At 40.3% G+C, this 23,528-nt stretch overlaps 2 protein-coding genes across 4 annotated transcripts in view; one reads left to right on the forward strand and one right to left on the reverse strand.

Moving 5' to 3' along the window:
* The window catches only part of Peak1 (pseudopodium enriched atypical kinase 1), a 227,302-nt gene extending 215,284 nt beyond the window's left edge, over positions 1–12,018 (reverse strand). Inside the window, exon 1 of the mRNA XM_059267930.1 lies at positions 11,798–12,018. The gene's annotated coding sequence lies outside the window, so the exon portion shown is untranslated. The remainder of the gene's footprint in view (positions 1–11,797) is intronic.
* A 29-nt stretch (positions 12,019–12,047) lies between these two features.
* Positions 12,048–23,528, forward strand: part of Hmg20a (high mobility group 20A) — an 82,119-nt gene continuing 70,638 nt past the window's right edge. For 2 of the 3 annotated variants that reach the window (XR_009380247.1, XM_059267932.1), the window contains exon 1: positions 12,190–12,777. The gene's annotated coding sequence lies outside the window, so the exon portion shown is untranslated. Of the gene's footprint in view, positions 12,161–12,189; positions 12,778–23,528 lie in introns of those variants that run through there. The other variant, XM_059267933.1, reaches the window with a different exon arrangement.

A 23,528-nucleotide genomic window follows, 5' to 3' on the forward strand; every position in this document is an offset into this window, starting at 1 on the left:
TAAGATGTTTTACTAAAACTTCAGTTTACTAGGCTGCACGCTTGAATACTTTTACATTTATAAATCTGTATTTTACATTTGACTTTAATAATCCAATGATAAATGTGAATATCTATAACCACCTTTAAAAGAAACTGAAAAATTTTAAATAAATAAGCATATCCACAAAAGATGGTTGATTTTTATGTGGAAATATTTGGCTGCATCCTGTCTTAAGTCAAATTCTATTGATCGCAAAAAGGTGGCAGTGATCCAAAAGTTAAAGTCAAGTTCAGGGCTGGAGAGATGGCTCAAAAGTCAAGAGCACTTTGCTCTTCCAGAGGACTCAGGTTCAATTTCCAGAGCCCATATGGCAGCTCACAACTGTCTGTAACTTCTGTTCCAGAGAATTCAAAATCTTCTTCTAGCCTCCTCCAACACCAAACACACATAAGATGCACAAAGATAAATGCAAGCAAGATACTCATACACATAAAATTCAAATAAAACAAAAGTCAAATGCAACAGAATCACTCCTAACCAACACAGCGCAATGAGTTTTAATTGAAAACCTCTGATTATAGGTACAGTTATCAAGCCAAAGGCCTTATAATGGAAATGGAGAAATGACAAGGACCTCATAAGATATGAGCATTTGCTGGCTCATAATTGCTAGTGTGTACATGAAATCTTGACATATTTCTAAACTAACACATGTTTACACCAATGTTCAAATGAAATTTGAGTTCATCCATCCAACCATTCATCCTTTCTCCTTTCCTTCCTTCCTTCCTTTTGGAGACAGGGCCTCACTGTGTAGCCCTGGCTGGCCTGGGACTCACTATGTAAACCAGAATGGCCTCAAACTCACAAATACCCATCTGCCTCTGTCTCCTGAGTACTGGGATTAAAGGAGTTCATTGTTTCTTCTGTGCCTGTTCTCTACCCAAGCTCCAGCAGTACTTAATGTCTACACCATTATCTGTATTTCCCTCCTACTGTTATTCTCTTTGTAATTCTGCAGTCTATCTTATCCTAGATTGTAAATTATAAGGAAGGAAGCAATGTTAACCCCAAACATATCTCAGTATCTTGAAGATATTAAGTACTGGATAAGTATTTATTAATGGTGGGTATGACATTCGTCCTATTATGATTACATACAGCCAAATGGCTCCTCCTCATCTCTCTGACTGAAACAATTCATGGGTAAGTCTTTGACCTTCTTGTCTTCTTTAGCTACACATATCTTGGGTAATCTAATTTATACTGAGAACTCCCAAGTATACCTGGCTTGGAATAGCCTACTGTGAACTCTGGATTGATAAGTTCAACTGCTGAATTGCCATCTCTATTAGGATATCTATTAAGCATTCCAAACACTTATGCAATGCAAGCCTTTTATCCCACCACTCAGAAGGCAGAGACAGGCAGATCTCTATGAGTTGGAACGCGTCCTGGTCTACGCAGTAGTTCCAGGCAGCCAAGGAGAAACAAAACAACAAAACTCTTAGCTAATCTACAACAGAATTCCTGGGTTCTCCACAGAAACTTCCTCTGTTCTGCTCTGTCCCATTTTCAGTATGAACACATGCAAGTTCTTATATACAGAAATAAAAACAGACTTGTGAGATTTTATGTATCTGTATTTCCTAACTCTAGAGTTAGGAAAACAGAGAAAGCCTAGAAGCAGTGACAGAACAGTAGCAATAAGCATACCTACCATTCAGAGCTTGACCTCAAAATACCATTCTCCAATAAAAAGAACCAGGGCTCATTGAACAAATGACTGATTCTAAGGCTAGGGAAGAAAAAGCAAGATGAGTCTGAACCATCCAGTAGTGCCATATCATACAGAAGGGCACATACATTCACAAAAGATAGGAGCATCAAAGGACACAGAAGTAAACCTAAAAGAGCTTCCAATGGCCAAAGCCAGAGTAATTTGAATAATGATGGTATTAAATTATAACTGTAAGTATAACGTACTCATGAATTTAAACTGATATACATAGTAAGAGACAGATGGACAAACCTTCCTTACAGAATCCAAGTTAATAAATGTAGGAAGAATGATGGGCTGGAGAGCTGGTTCAGCAGTTAAGAGCACTGGCTGATCTTCCAGAGACCTGGGATTTAATTCCCAGCATCCACATGGCAGTTCATAACTGTCTATACTCCAGTCCCAAGGATCCAATTCCCAATTCTGGCCTCTGCAGGCACCACGCACACACATGATGCACAGACATACATGTAAGCAAAGTACCCATACACATAAAATATTTAAAAGTAATAAATACTTGTAGAAAAATTATCACAGAAAATTTTACAAAATTATCTTTAAAATACCACAAAAATAACTATCATAAGCAAGATCTATTGAAGAATGTTAGAATCAGTGGGCAGAAATAAAACAGTGGCAGAGTTTCCAATTTAATCATGTGCCTGAGCATAGAGGCACACACCTCTAATCCCAGCACTTGGGAGGCAGAAGCAGATCTCTATGAGTTTGAGGCTAGCCTGGTCTACATAGTGAGTTTCAGGCCACCCAGGGAGCCACAGTGAGTCCCTGTCATAAGTTAATTAATTAATAATTACCAGTCTAAGTGTGGTAGGGAATATCACAATTCAGGGTCAGCTGCCTCATCAGGTAAAGGCACTTGAGGCCAAGCCTTATAACCTCAGTTCAATACCAGGATCCCACATGGTAGAAGAAAAGAACTAACTGTCAGAAGTTGTCTTCTGGGGCTGGAGAGATGAATGGCTCAGTGGTTTGGAGCACTTGTTGCTCTAGTAGAGCACCCAGGTTCAATCCCCAGTACCCACATGGTGGCTAACAATCATCCACAACTCCAGTTCCGAATGACTTCTTCTGGCCTCTGTAGGCACCAGACACGTACATGGTACACATACATATGTAAGCAAATAAATCTAAAAAATAAAAATAAAAAGTTGACCTCCACATACATGTTGTGGCATACGTCATTACACACACAAAAATAAATAAATAAATAAATAAATAAATAAATAAATAATAAATAGATAAATAAAACAAAATAAATTAAAATATAAAAAGAAAAACACAAAGCAAATCTAAATTGCAGAAAATCTTTTAAAATACCTGACCAATATTCTCCGTGTGTGTGTGTGTGTGTGTGTGTGTGTGTGTGTGTGTGTAGGTGCACATGTGTGTAAAACCAAGAATTCACATCAGGTTGTCTTCCTCCATTGCTTCTCTACTTTATGGTTTTTAATAATAATAAATGTCTGATTTCATACAAAATATAGTAAAAGTACAGTCAATGAAAGGAATAACTGAGGAGTTAAACATCACTGAAATTAAATTTACTGCTATGTAAAATCCAATATCAAGATAAGACAAGAAATAATCCAAGAAAAAATATTAATAAGACATACTTTCTGATAAAGAACTTTTATCCAGAGTAGACAACAAAAACTTAAAATTCAACTAGAAAAGGAGTAATCCAACTGAAAATGGGCAAAATAATCTGCACAGACAATTCATCGAAGGTGATACCTTGTTTTTGAGACAAAGTCTCTCTCTCACTGGACCTAGAGTTCATCAGTTGAAGCAGGCTGGCTCACCAATGAGCTCCAGGAGTCTGTCCACCTTTGCCCCCGACCCTCTTTGCCAGAGTCACAGAGCCACATGCAAACCAGATATGCCTGCCTTTTATTTTGTGTGGGTTCTGGAGATCCACACTCACGCTTGCGCAACAAGCATTTTACCAACCATGCCAACCCTCTAGCCCCCTGACCGGTATCCTTTAAAAGTAACAAGGTCATAAAAGACCAAGGAACTGCCACACAATAAGAGAGAAAGAACTGACAGCCACACAAGATAGTAACGTGGTGTGGAAAACAAAGTCAAGGCATCACACCAACGTTAATTTCTTGGCTTGATAAGCTACTCTAAGTGTTTAAGATGTTAACTTTAGAGGAAACTAGGTGATACTTATTTGTCAATGGTTCATAATGGGAACAATTTTGCTCACTGTCTGGAGATATTTCTGACTGTCACAAGTTGGAAAGATGATACTAACATTTAGGGGAAGAAATCTAGGATGCTGCTTAACTCCTGGAATATACGAGACAACACCCAAAACAAAGAATTACACAGCTCAAAATATCAGTAGTGCTAAAGTTGGCAAAAACTAATATAAAGGAACAAGCCCAGTTCTAATCACCTTTCATTAATTCCCTGGTTGGTGCAAGACACCACCAACTTTTAATTAGATTCCTTTTTCAGCAGTGCGGAGATCAAACCCAGGGCCTTGCATATGCTAGGCAAGCATGCTACTACTAAGCTATACCCCAAGCCCCAGTTTAATTAAAAATTGTGTTTATTTTTAAAACAGGTGTCACTATGTTGCTCTGACTGGCCTGAAACTCACAAGAGATCCTCCTGCCTCAGTCTTACTAGTGTGCTGAGATTGAAGGTACGTGCCACCAAATCCAGCTCACTAACTACACTTTTTAAGAAAGTTTCGTAGCTGGTCTTGCTTTCTATTCTCTCTTCTTTAGATGACTATCACCACAGTAGTCCAAAACAAATATTTAAACACAGTAAGTCTAGTACATCAATCCTCTGCTCGAACTATGTAAGAATCCTAATTCATCTCCCAAAGTAAAACCGGTCCTTGCAACGGCCTATGGGCTCTACCTGCTCAGATCCAGGTTCTCTGACTGTATGTAGCTATACTCTTCTATTCACATTGCTCTCCTAGAATCCTAGGACACAGCCAGCATACTTCCTCTTCAGGAAATCTACATGTTTCTTTTACTCTTTTAAATATTCATTCACTCTCACCATTTATTCATTTTCCAAGACTTCTTTTTTTTTTTTTTTTTTTGGTTTTTCAAGACAGGGTTTCTCTGTGTAACAGTCCTGGCTGTCCTAGAACTTGATTTGTAAATCAGGCTGGCCTCAAACTCACTGCAATCCTCCTGCCTCTGCCCCCAGGTGCTGGGATTAAAGGTGTGTGCCACCACTGCCCAGCTGCCCAGACATTATTTTTTAAAATGTACTCTCAGGCAGGTGAGCTGGCTCAGTGGGTAAAGGTGCTTGTCACCAAGCCTGACAACCCAAGTTCAGTCCCTAAGACCCACATTAATTAATTTTAATTAACTAATTAACTAACTACAAGTTTTAAAAAATTTTAAATGTACTTTCAAGCCAGGCATGAAGGCTGAAGCAGGAGAATTGCCATGAGTTCAAAGACAGCCACAGCTACCTATAAATACATTTTCTCAAAGAAAAAAGTATAAAGCCTGCTCTCTTTCGCATCCCTGTATCACTTTCCTGCTTTATTTTTCTCTCAAACATAACCATCTTCTAATGTAACTATTTCTGTCTAGTTCACTCTTATAATCTTTGTATCTAGAACTGTACCTGGCACACACTTGATGCTCCACAAACATTGTATAATGATATACCTCAAAAGTTCCAAATTAAGTACCTCAATGTGTTTCTTCTACTTTCTATGCATTGTTACACTTCCCATCTTACCCCTTTACTCCAGAAGAATATGGTCTGAAGAATAATGAGGGAGTCTCTGAATACTGGTTCCATTACTTGACAGTTTGCATTGGACATGCTATTCAACCTCTCTAATCCTCAGTTTCTTCATCTAAGGCAGCAGTTCTCAACCTGTGGGTCATGACCCCTACGGGGGTCATGACCCCTACGGGGGTCGAACAACCCTTTCACAAGGGTCGCATATCAGATGTCCTGCATTTCAGATATTTACATTACAATTCATAACAGAAGCAAAATTAGAGTTATGAAGTAGCAATGAAAATAATTTTATGGTTGAAGGGGTCACCATAACATGAGGAACTGTACTAAAGGGTCACAGCATTAGGAAGACTGGGGATGACAAAGGCAAGCATATAAGGATGCTAATACACTGTGCAGTTAGATTTAGGATTAGAATAGAGTACTAAGGTATACAGCAGATAGCAGGTACTCCTACTAAGCCTCATTACTAGCTCTTCAGCATTACACTCATTCTATGCTTTCTGAGATTGGATTTATAGTGGTACCTATATCCTTTCATGCCCTTCATTTTTCTCCAATCAGATAACCCCTCTAGGTTATCTGCTCATGATCCACCTTGGACTCCACAATGCTTCACATAACTCCAATTCTGAGTATTCCTATCTATCCTAACTACCTTCAGGTACCTCTACCAAACTGTTACTATAAAGCAGTTGGTAATAACCTGGGCTCTGAAGTTTACCAGTAAGGTTTGAACTCTTATTGTTCATCTTACAAACAAGGAATACAATGGTAAGGTCTCATGAAGATTGAATAGATTCTCCAGATATAATCAGAAACCCAACAGCCATGTCAATAAACCCAAGGTCTATAACCTCAGCTCCTCAACATTCTTCAGTTTCCTGGTCATGTGTCTATCTGCCTCTCCGCTCTCCAGTCTCTCCTGTAAGTTGTTTGAAACTCACATACTCTTTTCAAGCTGTCTACCAACTCCCTTTAATTCTTAATGGCTAATCAAAATCACATAAGACATGCTATCCATTCTTTCCCTTCCCTCTATCAGTTTCAAACTTACTTACCCTGCCATCCATCCATCTTCTCCTCCTCTTCTGCTCGCTGAAAAGTAATACTTGCCATTTGTGATAGCTATTCTTGGTTGTCAACTTCACTACATCTGAAATAAACTAAAACCCAAACAGGCTGAACAAGCCATGGAGAGCAAGCCAATAAGCAGCACTCTTCCATGGCCTCTGCATCAGCTTCCCACCTCCAGGTTCTGCCCTCTGAGTTCCTGTCCTGACTTCCTTCAATAATGAGCAGTGATGTGGAAGTGTAAGCCAAATAAACCCTTTCCTCCCCCAAGTTCCTGGTCATGGTGTTTAGCACAATAATAGATACCCTAACTAAGACACCCAAGGCCAAATTTTCTGCCTATGCCCAGGATGTTCACACTCATGCTCATTTCCTTCCTCCCTCACTCCCTCCTCATCTCTTCCTCCTATTTCTCCTGCTCAGCTCTCCTCCCTCCCCCACTCTTCTCTCTCCATTGACTCTTTCCAGTTCCACATAAGCATGCTCAAGATAATTTATAAAAACATTTTAAGGCAAACATCTTAAAATTCTCAGCATCCGGCTTCCTTATACTTTCTTTCAGAGTTCTTGATTACAAACACTGTACTTGCTTGAGCATGGTGACAAATACTGGTGGTAATCCAAGTCCTGGACAAGGCCTTATCCTTTCGGAGGAGGGGATGGGGGAGAAGATGGGAAGGAACGGGAGGAGGGATGAAAGGGGATCTGTGGTTGGTATGTAAAATGAATTTAAAAATTACTTAAATAAATAAACAAACAAATCAAATTTTTTAAAAACTCAGCAGTTCAAGGTCAGCTTTGCCACCATAGCTAGTAAAAAGCCAGCCTGGGCTCCATGATAACTGCAACACGGAAAGCGCAATCATTGCAATTAGCTACACTCCTAGCTGTCCTGTACTCTTCAACTTCCTCGGTGCATTACAATGTAGCTAACTGCTCTAAACTACTTTCAAACAACTTAATCTCCAAGTCTCAGAGACTTCATTCAAACTTTATCTTACCTGCCCTTTTCATGGTAGGACACAGTTTGACAACTCCTAGTCCTTGAAATATTGTCCTCTCTCAGCTTCCTGACAAACCCTCTCAGCTTTTCCATCTTTTGTTTTTTTGTGTGATTTTTTTTTTCTTGTTTTGTTTCATTCTTGGTCTACGTGGTATAGAAGGTTGACTTTTCCCCTTAGCTTTGGCCCTATCTACCTCACAGTTCCTAACACAACATGGGAATCATCCTAATCTTCAGTCTTTCTCTATGTATTCATTCATTCGTTTGTTTATGGGAGACACTGTCACTGCATACATTTGGAGAATAGAGGATAATTTGTAGCAGAGGGTTCACTCCTACCATCCCAGAGATGAAAAAAGGTTGGCAGCAAGTACCTTTACCCACTAAGCCATCTCATGGGACCCAGTCTTTTTCTATTCTATAACCTGTTTGTCTTATTCTAGGGATAATGCTTCCCAAATCTCTCCTACATCCACTCCTCCTCTACACTCCATGTCATTTCTCACCAGGAATAGCTTTTTAACTGGCTTTGCTTCTAGTTGTGCTCCTTTCTAATGCAGCTTTCATTTGCTGTCAAAATGATAGGTCTAAGCCAGCTCGGGTTGTACTGCAGGATGGTTTACTGGTGTGTGTGTGTGTGTGTGTGTGTGTGTGTGTGTGTGTGCCCACTGTATTCTGTTTTTGTTGTTTGTTTATTTTATGTGTGTGAGTGTTTTGCCTTAGGTGTCCTCTGACACCAGAAGAAGGTGTCAGATCCCCTGGAACTAGAGCCATAGATGTTTGTGAGCCACCATGTAAGTGGCCAGAATTGAACCCAGATCCCCTGGAAGAGCCATCTCTCTCCAGCCCAGTTTCATTTTTCAACTAAAATTTCACAGCCTTCAAGGTGAAGTTAAAATTCCTGAGCTTGGTTTACAATCAGTGATTTTACTTCATTTGCCTCTGTTCTAAAGCTGTGCTGCTGATGTACAGAAACAGAGTATGTGGACATAGCTAGTCTTAATTGAAATGTGCTAAGGTGTAAAAAATACCACCAGATTCTGAAAACTTTGCATGAAAAGGAAAATGTTAAATATCTTAGTATTACTGCTTTAAACTGATCACATGTTGAAATTATATTACTTTAAAATGCTGGGTTAACTTATATTATGAATCTTAATTTTTACATTTTAAAACACAGCTATTAGAAATTTCAAATTACATAAATGACTCATGTTTGCAGGTTTTTTTTTTAAAACAACAGCACTAGGATAAAGTATGTTTCTTCTTCCTGAACTTAGTTGATTCGTATATTATTCAAGATTAGCTTGAGTAAGTCACTAAGATTCCAGAACATCCTCCACAGCCAAACGAATCCAAGTCTGAGTCAACAAGCCTTCCTCCGTGTTTTCTTCATTCACAGGCACCTGTGCACACACCTGTGCTATATCACACCATATGATAATTACCAGTTACCAGCTAGCTCTCCTCCTAAAGTATAAGCGCCTGGCAAAAAGAGAACCATTTTACATATATTCAGGTCCTACTACCATGCCTAACACCTTAAAATTAGACACTCAAATACTTGTCTTTTGTCCAAATGTGAATTTGGCCTGAAAGTTACTAGAATATTTAAATTCTCCAAGGAAAAAATCAGCCAGCAGGGACGAAGCCTATACCAGAAGCTCTAATAATGGAAAGCCTGGGGCATAGGAATCACAGTAATAGACAAAGGAGAAAATAAAGTATATATCCACACTTGCCTCTTCCAGTGAAAATGAGGATTTGCAAAAGTGATCCGGAGCCTCAAACTTACACTTGGCGTGCCAGGGGCCACAGTTGGATTCCTAAATTGCTTTAAGAACCCATCCAACAAAAGAGTATGACTTGGCAGGTTACAATGCAAACAGCTAGAGCTCAGCACCTGTTCCCCTTAAACAGCACATCATTACGGTTAACAACAACAACAAATCTCTCTCATGAAGCAAATGCTAATCTCATGATGCTTCACCATGGAGCAATTTAGAAGAGTTATTATATGAAATGTGCCAAAGCCTGAATTTATGGTTGATGCTTATTTGGCAAATATGGTTGGCACTGTTGGCTGTTAAAAGGCATGTATGCAAATAAGCAAATAAAAGTTTTTAAGCTCTCAGACTTAAATATTTACATTACCATAAATGTACAAAGATAAATGTTTATATGCATACACATATAATGCATTTCAGGAACACACTTTTTAATGTGACTATCAGAAAACAGTTACAAAGTGGCATTATTTCTTTATGGGCCTCAGGACAGACTCTTAAAAATGAATTCTGACATAATGTTAATGGGGTACAAACACTACTGTGGAAGTTTCTCTGCCCTATTGCTAGACAAAATGAACAGTCAGCACCCTAACAATTCAGAGCAAGCTTATCTTTCCCTCTCACCAAAACACTTCTCACAACACTGGAAACCAGCCAAGCATAAATGTCGGTCCCTACATAGACGCTGGGAGAAAGGAGGACCGCACATCAAAAAGCTTGAAAGAAAATAATTTGACATTTCCCCCACATAACATAGTCATGTTACTCTCTCCAAAAAGAGACATGATAAAATATTTTCTCTTCTTCCCCTCTGACATCTATGGGAAGGGGATGTTTGTTTTTTCACATAGTTTGTGAGCTGGTCATTGCCAAAACTCACTGGCAGTGGTATGAACTCTGCTTCCTTTGTTAACTGTTAATCTCTCTGATAAAGCTACTCACTCCTATCCTGGAAACCAAGAAAATGTACCGCACCTGCAATTATAGTTTACTGAAAAAGTCACCAAAGAAGTGCCAGGCACTTTGGAAAGTAATTAGGGTAGCCAGTGAATTGAAAGATCTAAAATGCTCTTGAGATTACAAAAGAAGCCATCATGAAGTGGGTATCCAAGATTGCTCATGGAAAGTTTTACCCTTGTGGATAATTCAAGTTTGGGCTTTCTGCCCCCCCCCACACACTTTGCAGAGAGAAATATGTGTTCTCTTGACTACACACTTCATTTATCAGGGGAGGAAAAGGAGGGACACTGTGGCTGAACAACAACAACAACAAAAAAAAACCAGACTGCCAAACAGAACACTCAAAGCATTTCCAATTCAGGTGAAAAGGCTGTTCATGTACATCATCCACTGACCTAAAAATAGTCTTTTATGTAAGTTGCCAAGTATTTAATTGAAAGTGTAATCTTACCACATTCAACGGAGGCAAAGAAAAATGCACTTGGTTTTCTATAGTAAGGCCAATAAAGATGAAATCATACTTTTCCTCTAACTCATCTCTATCCTTCAACGCCAGCCTTCCAATAACTCCATTCCATAGCTCTGATTCCTAAATTTGGGTCCTTTAAAAGGCGGACTGCAGAAATGAGACCTGAGGGAAGGGGGGGGGGGGGGGGAGACTCCTCTTTTCTATTGCTCTCAGCAGTCATTAACGTCGTCCAAGAACGAAATCAAGCTCTCCAACGGATAGTGCATAAGATGGGGAAAAAACGAGAAGGGGAGCCAGTTCAGATGGCAAGTCCTCTTCGAAGGAGGAAAGGAAAGACACAAGAACCCGTAAGTCAAAGGCAAAGAAAAAACAAAAACAAAAAACAACAAAAAAAAAAAACCTGTCTAACCCGACCTCTCCAAATCCCAAAGCCCTAAGCAACCCAGTAAGTCCACGCGCGTTCGGGGCTCAACAGCCCGAGCGTGAAGTGAGCAGGCACAGAGCCCCCGGTTCCGTCCTGACTGAGGCTGCAAGGCTGAGCCCGATCTTCCCAGGTCTGGGAGCGGGATGACCGTACAGACTTGGCAGAAACCCTTTCTGCCCCAGCCTCCCGCGTCCAGCTCCCCTAAGGCTTCACTTTCCCCTGGAGCCTCGCAGCCCAGCCCCGGGAAGTCCCTAGCCTCCGGGTTCCAACTTTCCCTCCTCTGGGGGGCGCCGCGCTACCGGGACCATCTCAGCCAGGGTAGCGAGGCCTGGGCCGACGGGGGGCACGAGAGGGCTCGCGGCGCCCGCGGGGCGCGTGGGTGGCCGGGACGCTGCAGCCCGCGCCCTGCAGGACGCACCGGCTGCCGAGCCCCTGCGGCGCCGCCCAGTCCAGATTCCCCTGGGTCCGCGTCCTCACCTCGAGGCGACCCTGGCCCCCATAAGCCTGCGCGCGTGGGAAAAGGGACCGGAGGGTACGTGGGCAACCCTGCCCCCGTTACCTGAGGGGAGCACACGCCGTTGCAATGATCCCCAGTGCCGCCCGTCCCGTCCCCTTTCTGGTGATCGCGGCCGCCGCCACCGAGCAACTGACACAACTAACTAACTACTCGCGGCCGCGGAGTCCACAGCGCGCTCCCGGCCGCTCGCCGTCCGCCCAGCCTACCAGTCAGCTCGCTCCTCCCAACCCCGCACGCCGCCCCGCCGCGCGCACCCTCGACCGCTTCACTTCTTGAGATATCGCGCGCGTGCGCGCGCACCAAACCTCGGCCTTCCCCCAGCTCTCCACTCAGCCCCATGGGAGGAGCTGCCAAGAAGCCACGCCTCTCTGCATGCCAATATCCGGAGAACAAGACCTAGAGAAGGTTTGATTGGCTGAGGGGCGGGGCCAAAACCAGAGGGCGGGGCGACCGGGACCTTGAGCCCACGTGACGGGGAATTTGGGTTCAATTAAACGCCAGTGGAAACTAACAGCGCAGTTTTGGACCTTTTCGGGGCCTAATCATCTATGCCAGCCAGTCGTCAAGTACAGAATAAGTGTTCTCAAAGATTCCAGTATATAATAATTACCAATGTAAGTCCCACTGTTTTTGAGAGCCTGAGCTACGAAAAAGAAAACTACATTTCCCAAGAACCTTCGCGAAAGTGAGTCTCACCTTGCGTAGTCACGTAGCCCTTCGCCGCATTGGGCAAAATAATCCCTTCATTTCTCTGAAAGTATCGGGTATAGTATTTCACGTCTCTCCTCACCGGAACAATTCTAAATACTACCACGATAAGAGAAGTTACCTATCTGGAGGTGGCTAAGTGATTAGGTAAAGTAAGAAAAGACACCAAAATAAAGTACTGCGGAGGAATTTCTGTCAAGCTGTGAGACGACGGAGTGAAGAGTGAAGGCGATTGAGAGGGGCTGAGGGAATTGTCCTCTGTGCAAGGGACTTTCACTAGTCCCCAGGCCCCTGCCTGCCCCTGTCGTCAGCAGGTTAGTAAGCAAGACGAGCATGGGGGTGGCCACAATCGAAATGGCCTTCCCCTTTTGAAGATCATCCCTCTTTTGCTGCTGCTGCTGTTATTGGTTTGTCTTGGTTTGAGGCCCACTGAATGGGGGCGCCTCACTTCCGGTTGGGGGAAGGGAGACATGCTGTCATGGGGAGGGGGAAATATAACTCACTTCCTGTGGGGTAGGATGGTGTTTTGGGGGGTGTCCAAGCCACTTCCCGTGCTGAGAGACAGAGAAGGTGTTGGTTTGGGCCATTCTCAGCCTTGGGGGTTGTTTTCAAGTCACAAGTTCGGCTCTTCCCCCAAGCTGTGATAATCACCAGGCCACGATTAGAATTTATGTATTTCGTCTCTACGTGTAATATGGAAAATTTCTCCCCAGCAAGATTTTCTTAATGCTTTCTCCACAGAATTCAAAACAGCTCGTTAAAATTCTCTGCAAGACTACATACCTTGTAGTGTGACTCGTGAGGTGCCCGCTCTTGTACCCTTGTCAGGTGTGTCCTTAACTGAGTGAAGTAGTGTGGTCTGCCTAGACATGGAAGCAGGAACTCTTTACCCACTCTTTTTAAGGAGATAAGTTATTAGTTATTAGTTATTAGTTTGAGGACCAAATGGTTCACAGAAATTACGAGGCATTTCCATTTTTGCAAAGGGAGAGAGTATCATAGTGCGGTACTCAAATTTGATGTTCCATTAATAGATGTAATTGGTATGTTACATACTGAGACCTGTTACTTTAGGACTGAGGATTTGCCCCATGCCTGAGAACAACATCATCAACCTAAATATTGTTTTCATGTAGCTTATGTATGGCATTTATGGAAAATGCATTTTATTGCATCCCCCCCCCCCGTTGTAATTTAATTGAATTTGTTGCTGATTTAAAACTGAGGTCTATTTATGGTTTTAAATCATGGCACAAGGATGATGGGTTCAGCCTCCATGTTGAGTAGGGGAAAGAACAAATGGTGAATTAAGACAGAATTTTGTCTTCCTGTATTCTGCTTTTTTTTTTTTTCTTTTCTACAAAAAGCGGTATCTGAAGTGGTAATAAACCAATTTTGATTCCGTGGCTTCTCTTGTCAAGCAACACAGCATATGAGTGTATTTTTGCTGGCAGAAGCAGTCTATTTGGACCTTATTTTGTGAAGTCTCAACCTTTTTACACTTGGGATAAATTGAACCTAAAATTGCATTGTCTTCCAATATTAATATGCATGTATTTCTAATTTCGTAGTTTGCACTTACAGTAGAAAATATTTTAAACTAAACGTGAAAATAAATTTTTTACCTTAATGTAGACTTTTTTTTTTAATCACTCTTAGTCCTAGAAACATATATATGGCACACATAGAAACTCACAGAGACTGTGGCAGCATGAACAAGGCCTGCACAGGTCTGCACTAGATGGGGTCCCAGAGCTAAAAAAAGAAGTGGACACATGCCCCCAGTCCTAACCCACAAGCTGTCTCCAATTGATAGCCACTTGCAATGAAAAATTAGTTTTCTCTAAAGCAGTCTCACTGCGGAAACAAACCACTCTTAAGGACAGGCCCCACACCCAGCAGTAGATGAGCAATACAAAATGAATTCAATGCATCTTTGGAGATTCGGTGCTTTTTTTTTTTTTTAAACCGTGCAGGTCCTTTGAATACATGTTATGGCTTCTGGTTTGGGGTTTTATGGGATTCCTGTGTCTGTGAACATGCGTGTCTCTGCATCTATGAGTTTCTTGTGCTCCCCCCCCCCTTGGCTCTTTTTCTTGTTTGTTTTGTCCTATTCTGATACGTTTTTGTATTTTATTATTCCTTAGATGCCTGTTTGTTTTCTAATAAAGACAGAAAGGGGTAGATTCAGAGGGAGGAACTTGGAGTACTGGGGGAGGGGCAGGGAACTAATCAAAACATATTTTTTGAAAAAAATCTATTTTCAATAAAAGAAAAAACAAATTATTCTTAGACTGGAAGTGTAGCTAAATAATAGACCACTTCCCTACTATATATAATATGAGCCCCTGAATTTGGGGTCTAATACCAGTATTGACAGGGGAAAAATTAATAAAATAAAATCAGCCTGGCCAGGTATGTTGGTGCACCCCTTTAATCTTAGCACTCAGGAGACAGAGGCAGGTAGATCTCAGTGAGTTCCAGGCCAGCCAGACATACACAGTGAGACCCTATCTCAAAAATAAATAATAAACAAATCAGTCTGATGGGCTGGGGATGTAGCTGAGTGATAGAGCACTTATCTCATATGAAAGGACTTCCGTTTCATCCCCAGAACCAACAACAAAAAGTCTGAGATGCTAAAATTAGTATTTGAAAGACTACAAAATTGCTGCAGTAATTTTAAAAGATAAGGTGAAATATTGTCTATGGTTATTGATAGAAAGTTAGAGACATGTACACTGAACCAACTGGGTATTAATAGACTAGAGAGAAAGCATTCATACTCTTCTACATTAACGTAATATACTAGATGTAATCACCCTGAAAAATTAACCGTATTAGGAATTGAAGTATAGAAGGATGGTAGAACTAAGTGAGAAAGGGAGAAAATAATGTCATAATATTGGTTGAGGTACAATATTGGTATTGCCTTTTGGCAACAGTTTTGGAAAGCAAAGGGGTTTATTAAATTGATCCTGAATTCGTGGAAGACATGCAGTGTAATAGAAATAAGACAAATTGCAGTGGAAAGACTTGTGCGGCTTGAAGAACTGTCTGTTGAGAAGAAAGCAATATAGAAAGTACATATCAGGAAGATGTTTTGTGATAAGTGACAGTTATTCATTGGTCCCATCAAAGAAGAATTATTAGATACGCTGGTGAAAAATAGAGAAGGAAGCCTGTGGAGCCCGTTCCTCCTCCTTTTAAGAATCCTTTCTGTGGGAAGGCTTATCTTCTTCCAAGGGATTTCCCCGCTTAAATGCCTAGTGTTGCTTTTTTTTTTTAAACATGTTCCTAGTGTCAAAATTGGGAAAAGGAAAACCATTTGCAAACATACTGTTGCTTCTTTCAGTTAATAAATTTTAGATTTTTATTTCACTACCTGCCCTCTATGATAAAGAAGTTGTTGATTCTTTTTAGAGTATTTGGAGTAAGTAACCATTTTCTTTTCCTTAAAGCAGTCATTGCATGAGCTGCTGGGAGCAGTTTGAAACATTATAAGAGTAGGCCAAAATTCTCAAGACCATCAGCACTGAAATTTGATCATCCGCAGAGATGCTACATAATGCAAAGCCTCTTCTCATCCTTTTGTTTACCCGGTCCTGTAAAACTGATACTAATGTTTTATAACAGGCAGCTTTACTTGGTACCTTGGTAATGGTAAGTTTTTTGGTTTCTGCTTTGTAGTTGAGGGCTAAAGGAAACAGTCTAGCAATTTAAATGGTTTTACATTTATTGCTTTGCTGTCTTTTATTTCTGAACTTCTGTATGTATTCAAATGAGAATTCCTTTTACATGGTTTTTCATGATTTCAACAAAAACTGAATACTGCTGTGTATCTATCAGTCATGTTCTAGCTTCAAGTACAGGAAATACAAATAACCATATTCTCTTGGAGCTTTCTTCCTACTTGATGGACCAAAGCGAGAATTTTGCTTATTTGGTGTTCTTAAGTGAAATATGTGTTATAATCACTGTTCAAGCTGTATTAAGATGCATTCCTAACTTTGGTATCTTTTAATCTTGATTTCTAAGCCATTCTAAAATTTGTTTTTAATATTTCCTTTATTGTTGCATGTATCATGGTTTTTCTGTTTTAACTTGCTTTGTACTCTGTAATTATAAGTGAACAGGAGGGAGAATTGGAGATGGCACTGGCCTAGATTCAGAGCTAGTCTTTGTATTTTATTAGCTTCATCACCTTGAGCAGTTAGCTTCCATGAGCTTCAGTTTCCCTAAATGGGAATCGCTGGGAATCACTTGGTGTAGTCCTGGTAATAGGAATTTGAGGAATGGTATTATTTACCTCAGTGGTTCTCAGTCTTCCTAATACTGTGACCCTTTAATATAGTCCCTCATGTTGTAGATGACCCCCCCCCCACACACCATAAAATTATTCCGTTGCTACTTCCTAACTGTAATGTTGCTACTGTCGTGAATCATAATGTAAAGATCTGATATGCAGGATATCTGATAAGTGGCCCCAAAGGGTTCGAGACCCGTAGGTTGAGAACCACTGCTCTAACCCTTAGTCTTGATTCAGCTGTGGTAGCTGCTGGGATTCACCCATTTCTTCTTTAAGCTCACACACAGAATACAGCGGTAGGTTCATTGACATTCTGCTTTCTGTCAGCATGCTCGCTAAGTAGTCAGTTTCTTATGAGAAGGAAAAAAATCACCAATCAGTTGTTTTACAAAATATGTTTAATAGAAAAGATTCAAGAAAAAAAATAAGAAATCACTGAAGTACTTTAAATTGTTTTAGGAAGACTTTCAACTCATTTTCCCAAATATTAAGGCCCCTCACATTATGTCTTTCTTTAGGTTTGAAACTGGATGATGTCTGAGGGGAAAATTCTGTACTGTACCCAGCTTTTCTCTGACTGACATACTTCTACTTTTCCTGGGAGTCCCTATCTGTTATAAAGTTCTGCCCTGTGTACTCTCTAAGTATTCCCTTCAAGAAATATTTCCTGATGTCTGTCCTTGTCTCCCTCTACTCCAAATCTTCCATGTTCTGTCTGTTGATCCTCCAGAGTATTCTGTGCCTTTATTGTTGCACTTAATATCCAGTGTTCCTGATGTTTATTTTAGTTGCTATTATTATATATAGAAAATGTCCTCCCAGAGAAGGCTATATAGACTGTTCATCTCTGGATTTGCTGACATACCTGGAACAATGTCATATAGACATTGATTTAATATTTATGAAATATATAATTTAACTGGCACTAGGGTTGTAATGAAATTAACATATAACTTTTATCTACTATTTATGCTCAGCATGAAGGATTACGGCCAGTACGCAGTAGATACTCATACATCTGTAGAATGTGTGATTAAATCATTATACTCCCATTTTTAAGCATTCTGTGGTGTTACTGTCATGTATTAAACACCTGATATATGTTCACAACTATGAGAGCTGATCTCTGCAGTCTATGTAATTGGTAAAAAGTAATTTGTAACTTACATGTGGACTCATCTAAGTGAATGATGGGAAGGTCAGCACACATAGTATTGGGAGAGATTTCCCTGCTGTCCAAACACAGAAATTAAGTAAATTTTTAAGCATTTTACATGCATGAAAACATTTTGATCATACTCCCATTACGTTACCCTCTCCTCCTGATCCCCTTCTTTCACAATAGATAGTCCCCCTTTTATTGACATGTGTTCTCCCTCTCCTAAAATCCACATCTGAGAAAAAATATGTGATACTTGCCTTTCTATTTTGCTTAACTTAATGATCTCCAGTGGGAACATGATTCTGTTCTTCCTTATTAATAAGTAATATTATAGATACATAGGTAGGTAGACAGATAGATGGAAAGACAGACAGACAGACAGACAGATAATACCCAAGAATAGTATAGCTAAATCATGTGGTAGTTCTGTTTGTAGGTGTTGGGGGGGTGTTTATTTGTTTTATTGTTGTTTTTGAGCCAAGGTCTCATTATGTAGCCCTGGCTGGCCTTGAACTCACAGAAATCTACCTGCCTCTGCTTTCCAAGTACTAGGATTCTTCATGTTTCTGGAGTTTCCTTTGCTATTGAAGATTTTAAGTTTTACTTCTCTATGATGTGGTATGATAGAAGAGATTATTTTGATACTATGTTTGATAAAATATGATCTACTTTGGAGAAAGATCCATGAGCTGCTGAAAAGAATGTGTTCTGCAGTTGTTAGATGGAAAATTTTATAGATGTCTGTAAGTCTGTTGACCTATAACGTGGTTTCTGTGTTCTAAAGTTTCTGTATTTATTTTTTTCCTCTGAATCATCCAGTAATATTGAATTGGGACCTAACCAGTCCCTCTTTGTCTTGTAGTGTTTGTATTATAAAATTGGATGGCTGCCATCTTGCGTATTTACAATTAAATCTTTTGTTTATTTGTTTTATGAGACAGCATGTTTCTGTGTATCCCTGACTGGCCTGGAACTCACAGAGACCTATCTGCCTCTGCTACTGGGTTCTGGGATTAAAGGTATGCACCATCACACTCAGCTCAAGTTATAATAACTTCTTGGTATGTTCTTTCCTTTACCAATATAAAATGACCTCCTCTATCTCTTCTGATTTAGACTTGGTCTGCTTTATCATAGCTGCTCCTTGCTTCTGAATTCCATTGCTTAGGATATCATTTTCTATTTTTTCACTTTCAGTTTGTCTATCTTTGCCAGTGAGGAGTGCTCCTTATACATAGTGAATAGATCTTTTTTAAAAAATACATTTGCCGGGCGATGGTGGGGCACGCCTTTAATCCTAGCACTGGGGAAACAGAGCCAGGCGGATCTCTGTGTGTTTGAGGCCTGCCTGGTCTACAGAACAAGTTCCAGGACAGCCAGAGCTGTTACACAGAGAAACTATGTCTCAAATAAATAAATGAATGAATGAATGAATGAATGAATGAATGAATAAATAAATAATTCATCAAACCTGTGTATTTTTTTTTTTAAAGATTTATTTATTTATTTTGTATACATGTATGACCAGAAGAGGGCACCAGATCTCATTACAGGTGGTTGTGAGCCACCATGTGGTTGCTAGGAGTTGAACTCAGGACCTCTGGAAGAGCAGTCAGTGCTCTTAACCTCTGAGCCATCTCTCCAGCCCAAACCTGTGTATTTTAATTGGAGAAATAAAAATGTTTACATTCAGAATTATGATGAAAAGACATGTACTAATTCCTGTCATCTCATTTTTCTAAAATGTAATTCCTTCCTGGTTTTTATTTGTGTATCCACTCTTCTAGTGGGAATAATTCTTTTCTATGCTTTCACATTATGTTTATTTTTCTTTTCTGTGCATAAGATATCTTTGTCTTCTGCAATGCTGGTTTAGTGCTCATGAATTTCTAGGTCTATTTCTCCTTTGTTTCTGAATGGTAACATTGCAGGATGTAGCAGCAATGTTTTCTTTGAAGGCTTGAAATATTTCATTCCGAGAATTCTTGGCCTTTAGCATTTTGTTGAGAAATCTCTTACTCTGAGAAGTTTTCCTTTATAAGTGAGATGTTGTTTTTCTCTACAGTTTTCAGTATTCTTTCTTTTGTGCTCTTTGCATCTTCACTATAAAATGGGAGGCCTGAATGCCTCCTGTGCCTGGAACTGCCTATCTTCCTGAAGAGTTGGGGAGTTTCTGCTGTTGTTTCACTGAATAGGCCTCTGTGCCTTCAGGCTTCACGTCAGCACCTTCTACACCAATAAATAGAACTTTTGATCTTTTAATCGTGTCACAGAGATTGTCCGTTTTTTGTCACCAAGATTTTTGTTTCCAAAATCACTTTTTATAATGAGTTTCACACCTATATCCTGTATTGATTTCTTTAATTTGTTCTATTGTTTCTCTGTATTTTCTTGAAATTTGTTGATCTTTCAAAAAACCTATTCTTTGAATTCTTTATGTAGCATTTCATCTATCTCTGGAGGAAGGTAGGGGTGACCTATGTGCAGTCCCTCCCTCACAGATGTTGCCCACTGTCCTTTGTTGTCTCTTTGCTGTAGGAGTGGATGGCCAGGAGTGGGTTTTCAGGCCCCTGCCATAAACACTCTGGTCTATTGGAGGCTGGTTGTCAGTTTGGCTTTTATCGTCCAAATTCTTGGAGTTAAAGTATTTGCTGAAGTTTAAATGGCAGGTGGCTGTGTATAGAAGAGCGTGTGCTTAGGTGGGCTGAGAGTGTAGTTCAGTGGCAGAGCATCTAAATAACATGCTCAAAATGTCATCTGAAATCACCTGTATTGTGTAGAATGGAGAAAACGAGTAACAGAAACACAGACAAGTAGAGGCAAACTAAATACAGAAATAGAGTAAAGGTAGATGCCAACCACAACATCCACAACTCTCCACAATAACAACAGAAGTGGGGGCAGAAACATGAAGATGAGAAATGCAGAGCAAAAGGACAGTTAAAAATTCTAAAAAGTGAAAAGACAGCAGGAATAAGGTAGAAAATGAGGGCCAGAGAGAAAGAATAAAAAGAATTTTGCTATTGGAAGGAGAAGAAAGAATAATAAAAGGGAGAAAGAAATAACAAAAAAATAATATTTGAAAAGAAATAACTTATATCCATGAACCAGGCAGCAAATAGGAAACTTAGGAGCATGTTTGCATTGGAGCAGCAGTGTAGCAGTATATTCATTACCACTGCTGACCTGCACTTTTCTTTTATTGGTGGGAGCCAGAGGGACATACTCTCGGAGGTGATAGGACAGCTGGTGAGAGTCAGTTCTCTCCTACAATGTGGGTTCTAGAGACCTAGCTCAGGTCATCAGCCTTGGTGGCAAGTGCCCTTACCCACTAAGCAATCTTGCTAACACCACCACCCCTAGTGTTCAGAAGATAATTTCTCTGTGTACCTTAAAACAATAATAAAGATCCACAAAACATATTACTAAATGTTTGGCAATAGGTTTATTTATTTATTTATTTTGGTTTTTCGAGACAGGGTTTCTCTGTGTAGCTTTGCACCTTCCCTGGAATTCACTCTGTAACCCGGGCTGGCCTTGAACTCACAGAGATCTGCCTGCCTCTGCCTCTCGAGTACTGGGATTAAAGGCATACGCCACCACCGCCCAGCGACAATAGGTTTTTAATGTCAAGTGGTAACTGAAAATTAGGTTGAACCTAATTTATATATCAAATAGGTTTATGTTACCTACACATAAATTTTGTGTGCAAGATTTTATTGTTGGGGATGGGGAATGGAGATCTTTGAAACTATTTTTGAAACATTTCTTGATGACAATGGTATATATTTGTGTTTGATTTAAACATTTAAATTTTTAATAAAACCACGCCCCTTCTTGCATCTCTTCCTCTTTAATTGCAATATCCTACTTCAAAAAAAAAAAAATGATTTCCAACCAGGTGGCACACTTTTAATCCCAGCACTTGGGAGGCAGAGGCAGGCAAATCTCTGAGTTTGAGGCCAGCCTGGTCTATAGAGCAGAGTTCCAGGACAGCCACAGCTACACAAAGAAACCCTGTCTCAAAAAAAAAAAAAAAAGATACCTAACATTCAACTACTTCATTTTTGTCTTTCCCAGCCTCAAAATTTCTCCTACTTCTTTCCCATCTCTACATGTTGTTTATTTTTCTACTTTATAGCTTTAATTTCTGTTCTCTTGACATAGACCTTAACATTTTGTTGTGGGTGATATCACAATTACTACAGCTTTTTTGGGAAGCATTGTATCAGCATTAATAAAATGTTCATATATTGAGCCAATAATTCCATTCTTTATTCTGAGAAAATATTGCAACTAAAAATATGTGAGGCACAAAATAAAATGTTAATATCACTAATGCTTATATTATCTTTAAAAAAAACTGAGAGGCTCTGAAGATAACTGTCAGTAAAGTAGATCTTTAACACCTACGTAAAAGCTGGGTGTGGCGATATACAGCAATGTACACCTGCAGTCCCAAATCCCAGCCCTGGGGAGGCAGATAGGAGAATTCCTGGGACTTCTTAACCAGCCAGTCTGGAATGAGCAAGCTTTAGGTTGCAAGAGAGACCCTGTCTCAGAAAATTATGTGGAACATAATTGAGGAAAGCTATTGTCAACCTCTGGCCTCCACATGTATACAAATGTACATTAATTTCTTTTGAAATACATTGAAGGTGTTATAAGACATTTTTACAAAAGTAAAAAGAAGAAAATTAAATATAGAAGAACTGGTGTGATTAGCATATATTTCTGAAAGTTATGTATTCTATATTATAATAAGACAGTTACTGGAGAGTTACTGGTATCAGGGACAGTATTAAAATAGTATTACAGGTGTGGAGCCCCCATGGGACTGGACTAAGCCCTCTGGATATGGAAGACGGTTGTTTGGCCCAAACTGTTTGGGGAGCACACAGGCAGGGGGATAGGGATCTATCCCTGGTGCATGGGCAGGCTTCTGGGAATCCGGTGCCTGTGGTGTGATGCCTTGCACAGCCTTGGTGCAGTGGGAAGGGGCTTGGACCTGCCTAGGCTCAGTGTGCTGGGCTCTGTTTACTCCCCATGGGAGACCTTGATTTGGGGGATGTGGGGATGCGGGGTGGCTTGGGAGAGAGGGCTGTGGGGAGGGAGGAGGGAGGAGGAGGGATCTGTGGGTGTTATGTGAAGTGAGTAGAAAATTTCTTAATAAAGAAAAATGAAAAAAAAATAGTATTACAGGGGCTGAAGAGATGGCTCAGCAGTTAAGAGCACTGACTGCTCTTCCAGAGAACCCAGGTTCAATGCCCAGCACCCACATAGCAGGTTACAACTGTCTGTAACTTAGGGTATCCAACATCCCCACACAGCTATACATGCAGGCAAAACACCAATGTACATAACATAAAAATAAAGACAAATTTTTAAAAAACAGTATTATAGGAAGCACTGTTACTGAGAAATACTGTTCTAGAGTCAAATCCTAGCTGTACTCTTACTAGTATGTGATCTTATAAAGGAAAAAGGTGGGAGTGGGGAGATGCCTCAGTGGTAAAGGCACTTATCTCTAAGCCTAATGACCAGGATTCAATTCCCTGGATCCATCTGGTGGAGAGAGAGAACTGACTCCCAGA

This window comes from Peromyscus eremicus, chromosome 7 (genome assembly GCF_949786415.1).
Source record: "Peromyscus eremicus chromosome 7, PerEre_H2_v1, whole genome shotgun sequence".
Taxonomy (NCBI): domain Eukaryota; kingdom Metazoa; phylum Chordata; class Mammalia; order Rodentia; family Cricetidae; genus Peromyscus; species Peromyscus eremicus.